The sequence below is a fragment of the Hyposmocoma kahamanoa genome, unplaced genomic scaffold, assembly GCF_003589595.1.
Source record: "Hyposmocoma kahamanoa isolate Upper Pololo Valley unplaced genomic scaffold, ASM358959v1 64, whole genome shotgun sequence".
Taxonomy (NCBI): Eukaryota; Metazoa; Arthropoda; class Insecta; order Lepidoptera; family Cosmopterigidae; genus Hyposmocoma; species Hyposmocoma kahamanoa.
In genome coordinates this window covers 14,305,124-14,317,877 of record NW_020653852.1, presented here as the reverse complement: position 1 = coordinate 14,317,877, position 12,754 = coordinate 14,305,124, and the positions used below count along the sequence as shown (strand labels likewise).

General features: G+C 34.1%; 1 protein-coding gene across 1 annotated transcript in view; it reads left to right on the top strand.

The window, feature by feature from the left end:
- The first annotated feature begins 7,068 nt into the window (after positions 1-7,068).
- LOC113230958 (growth arrest-specific protein 1-like) overlaps positions 7,069-12,754 on the top strand; it is a 29,286-nt gene continuing 23,600 nt past the window's right edge. Inside the window, exon 1 of the mRNA XM_026465070.1 lies at positions 7,069-7,346. The gene's annotated coding sequence lies outside the window, so the exon portion shown is untranslated. The remainder of the gene's footprint in view (positions 7,347-12,754) is intronic.

Below are 12,754 nucleotides of genomic sequence, written 5' to 3'. Positions count from 1 at the left end.
GACAGATAAAAAACCAATAAACCTGCTAAATTTCAGTTACTGTTCAAGTTGGATAATTTATTATTCATAGGAACACGCAAAAACTACCATTTGGCATAAAAAAGAACAAGAAAAAATGTGATGTGGTTTTTATTCCAATGTTTCGTATTTGCAGGTGCATTTTCTTATATAACTTGTGGCCATATGAGTTGGAGTCATATTAGCATCATATTAGTAACACCATAATGTTACTGTAACTGAAACAGAAGGGTTTCTTAATATTAGAGAGAATTTCCCATCATATTGAAGGAAGAAGTTTTCCTTCAAGGAAAAAGTTAATATCCCTAACTTCATGTTCCCAAGCTGCCTTCATCTGTGGTTGTGAATTTAGATCTACGAATTTGGTAGCTAGAATCTCTGGTAGCCCTTTTGTTCTGATCGCTGTTCCCATGATGCAACAGTAAGTACCTGTGAAGAATATTTTCTAAATAAATAGCTCAACTGGTGTAACAAAGGCATAATTTTAAAAGGCATAGTTTTCCAGATCAGAATACAATGCTACTCTACGATCCTTGCACCATATTATGAATGTTAAAGTCTTGAAACTACATTTAACTAATGTTAAATTTCAAGACGACGGGGGGACAAACACATACATTTACTATGGAAACAAATTATTGAATCATATTGAAGTTTGTCCCGTCACTTGATATTATAAATAAAAAACTAGGTTGGTTATGCAAGTTTCTTAGTCTTAGTTTTGTACATTTTTGCAATAATTGTACAAAACTAAACACAATTACATATAGTGTTCTTGTTACACAGGATGTGTTATTATTAAGTCATAGACATGAACTAATGATTAAGTTTTGAATAAAAGATCATAAATGTGTTATTTCAACACCAGCCATTAAACTATGTTATCTTGAATTTTGATGATTTTGTGTTTTTATTGCCAAGTAGAAGCCTATGTCTTAAGACAAGCTGAAGGTATCAAGTCAACAAATTTGAGTACCTAATAATAAGTAAGATATAAGTAAGTACGCATGTCATACATGTTTCTTTGTTAGATAAGTTAGATGCAAGTTATCAGCAATAAAGGCTTTAAATAAATAAATGCCAAGTTATTGTGTTAATTTTAATTGAAAGTTGAGAAAATAATTCTAAAGTAATATTCATAAATTTCATGATTTATGATGAATAACTTGTAGTAAAAACATCATTATAATAGATACAATTTAAAAAAAAATTAAAAAGTTTCCCTTTTATAATGTAAGATAAAGATGTATGGAAAGACGACATGGCTCTGAATTCTACACAGATTTGATTTAAAGTGTATTCCATACGATTTACATTTATTTGAAAATATACTTTCTTGTTCATTCTTCTCAGGGAAGTCAGAACAACGAATGAGCAATAACTTAGAACATTTTATTTTCTAGGCTTTGGTAAAAAGTTACATTTTTTAAATTAGCGTAGACTTCATTGCTGGTGTTAATTTACATGTTTCTTTTGTTCGTAATGCTTAACGTTTAAAAAAACATTATTCTGTTCATTAACTTAAATGGATTTACCATTTGGCCTAGTTTTATTTTACTTGATGATATGCATATTATAATAGTGTAGGTATTGAATATAATTGTAAGTCAATGGTATTGAAAGAGATAGTGGGGTTAATACTTTTTTCTTGTATGTACCTTTTCGCAGAGAATTTTTATCAATAACGCCATCTGCCGAATCTAATTTTGTTATTTTTGCTCGTCCGGAACTGTCTGCAACTATGAGAATATCGGTGCCTACAGTTTGTTCTATTGTGCCTTGCAACCACACTTCTATGGGTGTTGGTTTGTTGACAAGATCCTTTATCATATACTTTCTGGGATTTAAAATCATTTTCCTGAGTTCGTCGAATAATCATAAATTTAATTTTTACCAGAAAACACAAATTAGAAAGATATAGTAAGAACCATAGATTTAGTATATAGTAAGAACAGATAGGAAACAGGTCCTATAACGGAACGTTTGTAGAAGTAGTTCCGTGCCCCGTGACGGCACGCTGGTGGCGCTGGTGTACCGAATAGTGACGCGCCTCAAACCTTTATGGATCGGTTACTATTAGTGATGTCCCGTATCGCACTTTTGCGGTAAAAATTACTGTTTCATCGGTCCTAGTTACTTTTTCATATTGCTAATGTTTTGTGGTTTAAAATAAAATACTGTATTTTCAGTTATATCTGTTTATTAATAACGAAAGCTACTACCGTTTCGTAAAGGTGTTAACCCATGGGAGAAGAAACGGCGAAAGAAACTCCCAGCAACACATTTTTTTGAATCTAACAATTAATGAATGATAACAAAACACAATTATTAAACAAAAAGTCGCTCGGTGGATTAGAGAACATAAGTAAAAATCGAACATTATTCGTTTATAGTAATACATCTACGGACTAAACACAAAGGCTAATTAATTTTTACTTTAATTTGCAACTTAAATTATAGTGGCGTCTTTTTCAGATTTATCATTCTCTTCGCATCTTCCAACATTAGAAACAACAAGAAAATATATAATTATCAGTTTTTTTTAAGTTATCGAACTCACAGTAGTAATTATAAAAATCGTTTATGCAAAATTCGATACACCAACAAAATGATTACATATTAAATGCGGAAAAGTACGTAGATAAAAGTGTCACTAAATCCTTGAAAACACCGAGAAATTACATTTTCATGTCACATTGTCGTATTAAACCACCGAGCATGTTGAACTAAGTAACATAACTTTTATTTTTGTCAGCCGATATGTTGAATATTATGTGTGTGGTATGTGTTCTGTGGTCCTTTTTCGTTTCCGGGTCACTAACTCTGCATTTATCTGCAGTGATACAGCATAGATATGATCTCCCACTGTCCGAACAGCTAAAATGTAAGAAAAATAACTTATAAGTAATATCGTATTAATATAATAAATGTATAAGTATCTGTAGCTATCAACCACTGAATACTTACAGACAGTTACAGGACAACTGTGGGTATTCGACATGCTATTCTACTCTTCTTCTACTTCCGAGAATAATGTAGGCCATGAGAAAGGCACTCTTTTATCATCTTTGATAAATTTATCCTCAAAGTGAAGTTTATTAACCTGAAATTTAATAAATTTTGCTTAGTGCTTATAGTGCTTACATTTCAAATTACAAATATTGAATGCCTTTTAAAACAATTTAACATTTCAAATGTATATTTATCACTCATGTTTTTTTTAAGGCTTCTAGTTTTGTGAGGCACTTATGTGTTATTTCCTTAGAATCACTGAGAATGTTAGGAGTCTTGAAATCGGGATTAGTTGTTGGAAACTATTATTAGGCAATGATACAAATACTTGTCTTAAAGTATGTTGAAGGTTAAGGTACGTTGTTTGGTTCTCCTAAAACAATCATTAAAAATCGTTATAGGTTCTGGTGGTGACAGGCTGCTGTATTTGAGTTCGAATAAAAACATTTTTTTAAATTTTGCCTCATGCAGAATTTCCAAGTACATAGTATTCAGCTTCAGTGCTAGAACAAGCCACATTGTTGTTGTTTGTGACTGTACCAATTTACAATGCAAAAGCCGAACCTACTCAGAAACTCTGAATATGACTTTCGATAAGTCTTATTCAGCCCAATCTGCGTCAAATGAGATTTCAACTTTACTACTACCTCTACTAAAATTGAGCCTGTAGCTAGTTGGACCTGAGCAACTTATATAGCATATTTTTTGGTGTTTATTTGAACTAAATATGAAGAAGTCATCATAAAGTGCTATGATGGCCTTGTCTTTGTAATAGATACATTTTCAGTCTTCAATTGAGTATAGCCATTGGTAATTAAAACTTTATGCACTTTTCATTCCAGGTTCTACTGGCTTGTTTGAGTCCATACAAACTCTTCTTGAGTAGACAAACTTTGCCCCTCAATCTCAAATTCAGTAGGTTGCGCCATGCAAATGCTTTCATTACGATCTACATTGAAGAATGCCGTATTAATGCATTCGTTGATTATAATAATCTTTGGGCAAGCAGGTAATCGTTCAGCCACCGAGGTAGCTTTTGCTGTGCACAAATTAGAAAGACATTTGCTGTGTAAAATAATTCACATAGCCATGCCTATGAATGCGATTCCGGTGCGTAAGCGACGATGTTAATCTTGAGCTGTGAGACCTTAGGAGGTCTATCCATACTCGTTCCAGATCCACGCTGCGAGGCCACCGGCACAGGTTTGCTGTCTCTGATGTGGATGAACAGCCATCGACGAGGCATCTGTGAACACGAGACATATCTCTGAAAACACAAAAAGAAACAAAACAAACAAAGTACAAATCAACAAGTTGAAATTGCAGTCCCACGCCAACAAGCTGGTCGCTGATTGTTTCAGCAATAAATAATAAAAGTTTTATTAGAAATAGTCAGTAAATCTTTCTCTCGCAAAGCGAAAACAAAAACTCAGAGTTCTAGAAAAGAAAATTAACGGTCTAATTTTTTTTATGTTGGATCGGACAATCATCCTTTCTACATCGTGATTATGGTCTCAAAATTAGATTTTTTAATGTAAAATTTATTAAAGTTTTAAGTACTAAAAAAACTTATTACAACAATAAATTTAACACGTCAATTTATTATGCGTTTTAAATAATTTACACAATTTCATTCCAAGAGTTGCCGATTCTTTATTAAATTGTTAGACATATTTCATTTTTAATCTGTGTTTTTTGTGTCAAACGCTATGGGCCTCGTGACGTCCAATTAAATAAGTCCTCCATATCCAGTACGTAATTTTGATATTTAAGTTTTGAATAAAATGGATGATGAGGATGATCTTCTATGGTCGGCTCAAATACTAAAGTGTTTCCGTAGCATGCAAGAAAACTTCAACTGTCAATTATTTATTTATAGATACAAAAGTTGAAGTTGAAGTTGAAGTTGATAAAGCATTGGTTTCAGAGCTATCAGCTTAATGGTAATAAATAATCAAGAAACGCACAACGTAATATATATAAATTATAAATTAATTCGTGTAAAAAATGTAATACTAGAATGTAATCATATTTTACAATCTTTACATATTGTACAGAACAGTGTACCTAGACTTGCACTTTAATATGAACGGTACCTACCTACTGTAACGTCGATGTCGTCGATGTTATTAAAGGCAATTATGACATTGAAAGGTTAGTATCAAGTTTTCGCGATTGTTACACATTCGAAATGAAGCAGTTGTTTGTTGGGATCTAAATAGGGCATATTTAATTTTTCAAGCAAACGTTCGGGTCCTTTACCGGGCCCATGGTTCATCGATTTCTTTGAAAAAACAAATGAATACGCGATTACGATTCGAAAAAAATCATATGTCCAATTGCAAGGTTAGGTCAACATTGAAAACCTCTAAAGCACTGCGCTGTATTACAAAATGGTGATATCACTGTATGTTTATTAAAAAAGATCAAAAAGCATTGGGTAAGACATACCTAATATAATTATATTATTGAATTAGAATTGCAACAAGGACCAGCCTCCAAAAGCAAGAAGATTGACATTTGATCACTACGGTATCTATATATATACTTAAAGTATCTACATTCCTACGTTTACCCAAGTACCTACCTAGCTACTACTTCTAACAGTTAAGCAGGTACCAGTATTTTGATCATACGGCCCTCAGTTGCAATGTGGAACAATGAAGAATAGGGGCTCGATAAAGTACATTAACTTCTACGTGTAGGTTGACTCAGGGAACCGTGAAATTAATAGCTCGCATGCATTTTTTCTATTTTTTTTTCTCGCGCACAAAGCACCATAACGATGAAATTTTAAAATCGTAGCCACATTCGAATTCCACATTGATTGCGCTGATTAGCAACAGTAAATTAAAAGCAATAAATAGAGCCGTAGTAAACCACTCGCTGTTTGTAAACGTGGCCGAGAGCATGAAATCACTCGCACACGAGTCTCCGGCCGTAACAACTCAATCAGCGCGATTTTAAAATAAACTTTTTTTAAACAACAAACTTCGGGCGCGTCGAAGAAAAAATATGCCAACCGAAGGTCTTTATAATGACTTTCTCGAGAACTTGTTACATATATACATATGCGGGCATGTGTTGGTCACCAAGATTCATATGAGATGCGGTTTTCAACCTTATTTCGTAACTGTAGATTCCATACAGGAAAGTTTTGGAATGTGTCGCAATGATATTGAGTATATTGTATAGGTATTTCATACATAAAGTAAAGAAAATATGACCATTGTATTTCATTACATATAATAGTTATTGTATTATTTTAAAATGCAAAAACCTCAATAAAACCTTTAAAACTAGTCGAGTATCAAGCAACAGATCTACATATTGGAGTTTAGTTCGTCTTATCATACCTAAATAATATAGAGTTGAATTTAATTATTAACCTTATGCGTAAAGTAACATAATATCCTGTTGTCCATAACGTAGAAGTGATGGTAGGTGATTTAAGGAATTGTAATTTATTGGATTTTAAGATTATAGATTGTAATTTTATAGGCACTTACACCATGTTTCACAGCTCAGCTTCAATATTCGCAATCAGAAGCTCATGAATCAGAATCAGAAGCTCATGTATTAGGTCCGAAAACAACACAATCATTTATCTTCGTCAGAAGTGTTCTTAGCCGAAGACAGTTCTTTCGGACCGGTTGGTAAATCTAATAAAACTAAATAAGAAAGCAACAAGTCTATTTCGTTGGCCGGTGGTTATCCTCAATTCAAAATAACAGGGCTGTATTTGGGTATTTTCCCCGAAGCGTTATACTGGAGAGTCAAAGTTGATCATAAACAACAAAGCTACATATGTCTACTAAAAAATTTTTATGTAAAATTGATACTAACGTAAGTACGATAGATATCCTTTAATAAGATTTTTAAATGGGGGTCCGTCCCATTTTGTACTTCGAACCTCCAGACGACCAGTGGCTACGGGCCTGTCCTAAAGGTGGGACGGGAACGAGAGAAGAAGATATTGAAGCTGTCATCTGGGGCGGAGCGGGCGCAGGCAAAAAACACAACTCAATCCGAGGCGCGCGCGCGGCCCGACCGAACGTCTTCCTGGGCAGCACTCAGACGCACGATAATAAATCACAATTGACTAACTTTTGTGACTTACTTCTGACTAAACATTGCATTAAAATACACGGTGTTAACAACATCTCAGTTCATACAGACAGTGATCTTAAATTTGTGACGTTGGACTTAAGTGATATTTTTGTGTAAGATCGTAAAAGTTAACAAAAACAGGAGTTTCAAACTTTCCAACGAAATAAGCAATGTGACTGCGACGCCGGCGGCGGAGTAAGAGAGTTGTACGTCCATTTTTATTTTAACTTTATTTTAATAGCTATTATTAGAGGAAGGGTGATTGCATTCCACTTGCAGTGTTCAGTTACAGTGGTATGAATATAAAGATTGTCAACATTCAAAGCCAAGGCTCTACTTTCTTGTATGCTTACTTTCGCGTTTGAAATAGTCAAAATCATGTTTGTTGTTTCAATAGAATGTTTAAAATTATTAGTTTTAGTAGATACACGTACTATAATGTAATAATTAGTCAAATTTGTAAACCGTCTCTACATATTACGGAAATCGATTCTCATTCCAGATTTTTTTGACTAATACAAAATTGAGGCAGGCAGTAATATAATGGATGTATTGGTTCTTACCACTGGTCTGTGATTCTTACGTTATTAGTATATTTACTAGTAACGTAAGTAAGTAAGTAGTAGTAAGAACCACAGAATTATTGTACTTATAATGACGTCAAATCAAAATACTCTATAACTTTGTAACATGACATTGCCTCTGATAATAATATTATATATAAGCTGAATGGAGACAAAGCCGGGAATAAAATTAAGGTCGACGGAAACAATAAATCTCGCACCAGAACGGCGATATTTCAATAACAGCGATTGCACATGATAATTTCGTTGTAAATCAAAATGAAGCATATTGGTGAGGCGTCGGAGACGCATAGAAATCGCACAATTTATCAAGTTTGCGGTCGCATTGTTATGTTTGTCCTCGCTTTCCTGCGTCCTTAGCTGTCACAGACGTGAACTGAAATAATGAGATGGTCTATTAACTGTTTGACGTTAATATATCGCTACTATGGAAGACATACACAGAATTTTTAACAGGTGACGTCCGTCTGACATTAACAACAAATTTAAAAAATCTGCAAGAAAGTACCTACTTATCACGGACCACATATTTCTTCCGTTCTAATTATTCTACAAAGTAACTTTTTGCACAATACTCATACAATACTACAATAATTCTGAATTTATTAAGTAAAAAAATGTAACATTTCTCTATGAACCAGTTAACAAATATTCCGATGTAGTACTGGATTTGTATAAGAATGAATAATTTCCGTGATCTCTGCATTTGTTATTGGCGACGCGTTTGGAACTGACTGCATTTGGAATTGGATGTTTACATCCAAATCCAAAATACTTTGAGTACTTATGTATCAGCAGGTATTTTTTTCCAGTTCAAGCTGGCACGCACCCCACTTAAAGTAACAGTCATCAGTACCAGGAGATTTATTGAACTATGCTCCTTATAATAATGATGTTCATGTTTACTTAATGAACAATAGATTACATGTCTTTAAGAGGGTTTAAACTATAAGTATTGATTTGGCTCGGTGTTACGTCATCAAACCTTGTAAAACAAAGATTCCTGTTATGTTGCGTATTGTTAAAAGTTTGCAGTTTGTGTTATTGGCGACAAGATTTACTGGACAGTATTTCAAAGTCAAGACTCACGGTGTAAATGCTGCACGTGATTTGAAATCAAAGAAGGCTACTAATGATGTACAAAGATGAACCTTGAATATTTTAAAACAAACTGTTTCTTCGGCAACGAATTTGTAACGCCACGCGAAAATGAGGTTCAATTATGTAAACAATGCAGAGCGTAACCACTTTTTAGTTTAGTCGGCTATTTTCTTAATGTCTAAAACCTCTTCGCAGAAATGACTGTAACCGGAAAATTATGCTAATTTCAAGTATTCGAAGGATGACAGATGTTTAGATGTCGGTATATTTAAAAATAACTGTTGCATGGTTTGTTTTTGTTTTTCAGCAACATTAGCCAGCTGTTCTTTTTAACAAACAAATCACGTTACGCTTTAAGATAGTAAGAACCATTATTTAACAAACACTTGGTTTGACACCTTATTTTAATAATCGTGTCCACATCTGCATAGTGTGACCACAACACGATGCGTTTAGACTAAGCTATCCTAGCTATAGGTAGATATATAAACAGTTGTGTATTGCGTAGGTAGCTTTTGTTTGCACGAAGCGTTAGAAGAAATCGGATAACTTGGACAGCATCCGATGTCTCTAATCTATGTTTACTCACATAATTAACCGTGAGTTGGTCTACAAGGATATTGGGTTACACGCACTATCTCAGGCGATTATAAGACACTGCAGCGAGCTGTTTGTTTAAGCTTTCAGAAGATTTGATAGTGTCACAACGTGACATGCAGCAAGCGGGAACACGTGTCGGGTAATTGATACCACATTATCATTTGTTTACTTTATTAGTATAATGATAACTAAAAAGAGATTGGTTGCATTTTCTGTTATGCGGTTCTTAATTAACAGCGGTGTTAAAAAGTTCTTGAAGTAGGTACCTAAAAATGGTTCGAAAAACGCCAAAACCAATTCCTCATAATGTGTCACGGTCTTATTTTAATACCGCATTATCAATATTGAATTTTATTAACCCTCGACTGCATTTTCCACGGTCAGTGCAATCCAATCACGTACGAAAGTCTTTACGAGGTGTCGCGGCTACAGGGCCACTACGGTTCGAGTTTTACGACTGATTTATCGAGTGCTACCAAAACTGATCGAGCTACCTCCAGCTCTTGTTTTGGTTTTAGTCACGTGTTTGAACCACTTTGCAGCTTGTGTTCCACGAAATTTCCAAAATTAAATTAGGTGTTGAAAACGGACGCGCAATATTAAAATTGAAATATGCAAACGTCGAAACTATTTTGGGATTCAAAATACAAGCATTTCTTCATACTACCGTATATAGAAAAATACTTCCAACTGTCGAATTTTTTTTCTTAAGTAGCATTGCTAAAAAAGATGCGAGTTGTCATAAAATAATAAATCAGTGTACCCGTAGACCTCTGCAGCTGCACAACATGTCGGAAATTTGTCTCTAACTAAAAAATTAAAACCTTTCTCGGTGATTTACAGTGCTATGATTCTTAGTTTAAACTCGATATTTATAACGAAAAAAGAAGATGGTTGCACAAAAAGTAAATATCAAAATACATAACTGGGGGAATACTTCACATATATTGTCATGATAGAGGGAAGCTATACAAGTTTCTAATGTAAATGCCTATCCCAGATATGTCTACCTTTTATTTTAAATTACAAAAAATGGAACTAATAAGCAAGATTATTCAAGATGTATAAAAAAAATTATGTCTTCAGTCCCATTTCTGACTCTACTTACATAGGACCTTTTAGTAGATTTCCATTATAATTTATAAACAAAGTGTAAAGCTCAAGTAAGCGACACTTACTTCAAGGGTGTATTCACTATAGACTTGCATTGTCTAAGGATCCTTAATAGCGGCTAATGTGTTTCGTTTGAACGCTCTACTGGACAAAAACTACCTGCGTCTATGGGCTACTGTTTATTTTTTTAACAACTGCATTTTGTAAATGTGTCTCACTCGAGTAAATTCTGGAGACTCTTTTCGGTAGCTTGAAATTTTAATCCGGGGATTGTGTGTGCAAGCTTGCTTTTTATGCCGATCGTAAAAATTGGCTTTGAAGTTTTACCGGAGTACTTTTCCGTTACGTAATACCTACTTAAATACATTTATTTATAATTTGTATTACGTACGTATTTAGTTTTTTAGGCACTTGTTTGGTATTATTTGCGCAAATCCTTACAATAATCGTGTTTGTTATGTATGTAACTCTAAACATTGCATTATTATGCTAAATTAATAAATATAAATATACAGGGACTTACAGACGATTTACTTCACTTTACCAGAGCAAAAAAGAGGTGTTAATAAGAGGTATATGGAGCATTAAAGTTATTATTATTTTTAATACATATTTTACCGTTTATAAATTAAATTTGAAATTCTTATTTATTTATTAATTGCAGACAACATGTAATACACATCGAATTACAATATTACCATAATAATACACATTGAATTACAATATTACTGAAATACGAAATTACACAAATAAAATTTTGAACTAAGTTCAAACAAATTACATTAAAGTAGTTAAATTGAATAATTATAATGAAAATAATAATAATAATAAAAATAAATCTTCAAAACTTACCTAGCCGACGCATTAACGTAACCAAGGGGGAACGCTGCCAGCATCTTGGATACTGTGCCGCAGGGACTCAATTTTAGTCATATTATTCAACCCTAGTTTTAGTTTCTAGTATTTAAGCTTTTATTGTACCTTACCTGTATATTTTAACTTATTGTTTAGTAAATAAAATATCTGTTTTAAAAATAACATAATTAATAATAATAATAACGCACACACTCAACCTAGCCCCGCACTAGGCAAACCTTGTGTCGCGGGTACTAACGACACACATATAGACAACCACAAATTACACCCAAACTCACGAGAGAAATAAAGGTAGGCCATACAAATACTTTTCCTGACCCGGGAATCGAACCTGGGACTTCTGCGTGGCAGTCCGGCAAGGTAACCATTCGGCCGCGGATCACAACTACCTCATTTAGTGCCCAGAATGCTAATTACTAGGACACCAAGATCGAGAATAGTATATTTAATGTTTAGTAGAGTTTTTTGTGACTATTCGAAATCTGTTGTTAAAAACTGTCTTAAATCATCGACTTCTCTTCTTTTGCATTTTGTGCCTTACAACAACTGCCTCCATGGCCGAACAGTTACCATGCTGGACTGCCACGCAGAGGTCCCGGGTTCGAATTCGAATCCCAAGCCGGGAGAAATATTTGTATGGTCTAGATTTATTTCTCTCGTGAGTTTGGGTGTCATTTGTGGTTGTCTGTTTATGTTCATGGCATCCGCGATACAGGGTTTCCCTAGTGCGGGGCTATGCGTGTGTGCGTCATTATTATTATTCATGCTAAGGCTACAGTATTTTTAACACCAAGTGACAGGACGAACAAGTCGTGCGCTTGTTCGTAAGCGACACGCCTGTTCATAACAGTTGCAGTGCCGCACAGAGCTTTATATCGCAAAGATTTATGGGGCACTGCAACTACGCCCGTCAGTCTGTGACATAAGTTGAAAAGTTCACAGTGCCTGTAATTTTACCAGTAGCCTTACCCTTCAAAACTGAACTCACTAATGCATGGTAATGCTCACATGAGTGCTAGCAGAATTACGTAAAGGTGGCAGTACTTACCTTTCTTTCACAAGGGGCTCTGCTGCTACTGAATCCCTATGATTGTCAATACAAAGAATAATATTACGAACAAGTATGACAAAGATGAATACTGCACGTTGACTTCAATCTGTTCGTGTGCCAACATTCGAAGTTATTAAGATTTTAGTTTCATTCTATATAAGTAAGATAAGTATGTATGTATCCAATAAACAAAATAATACAAAATAAAAGAATTTTGATCAATGTGGAATTTTTTGTGATGCAAAGACAACAATATAAATTGTTCATAGATATGATTGTGTAAATTACA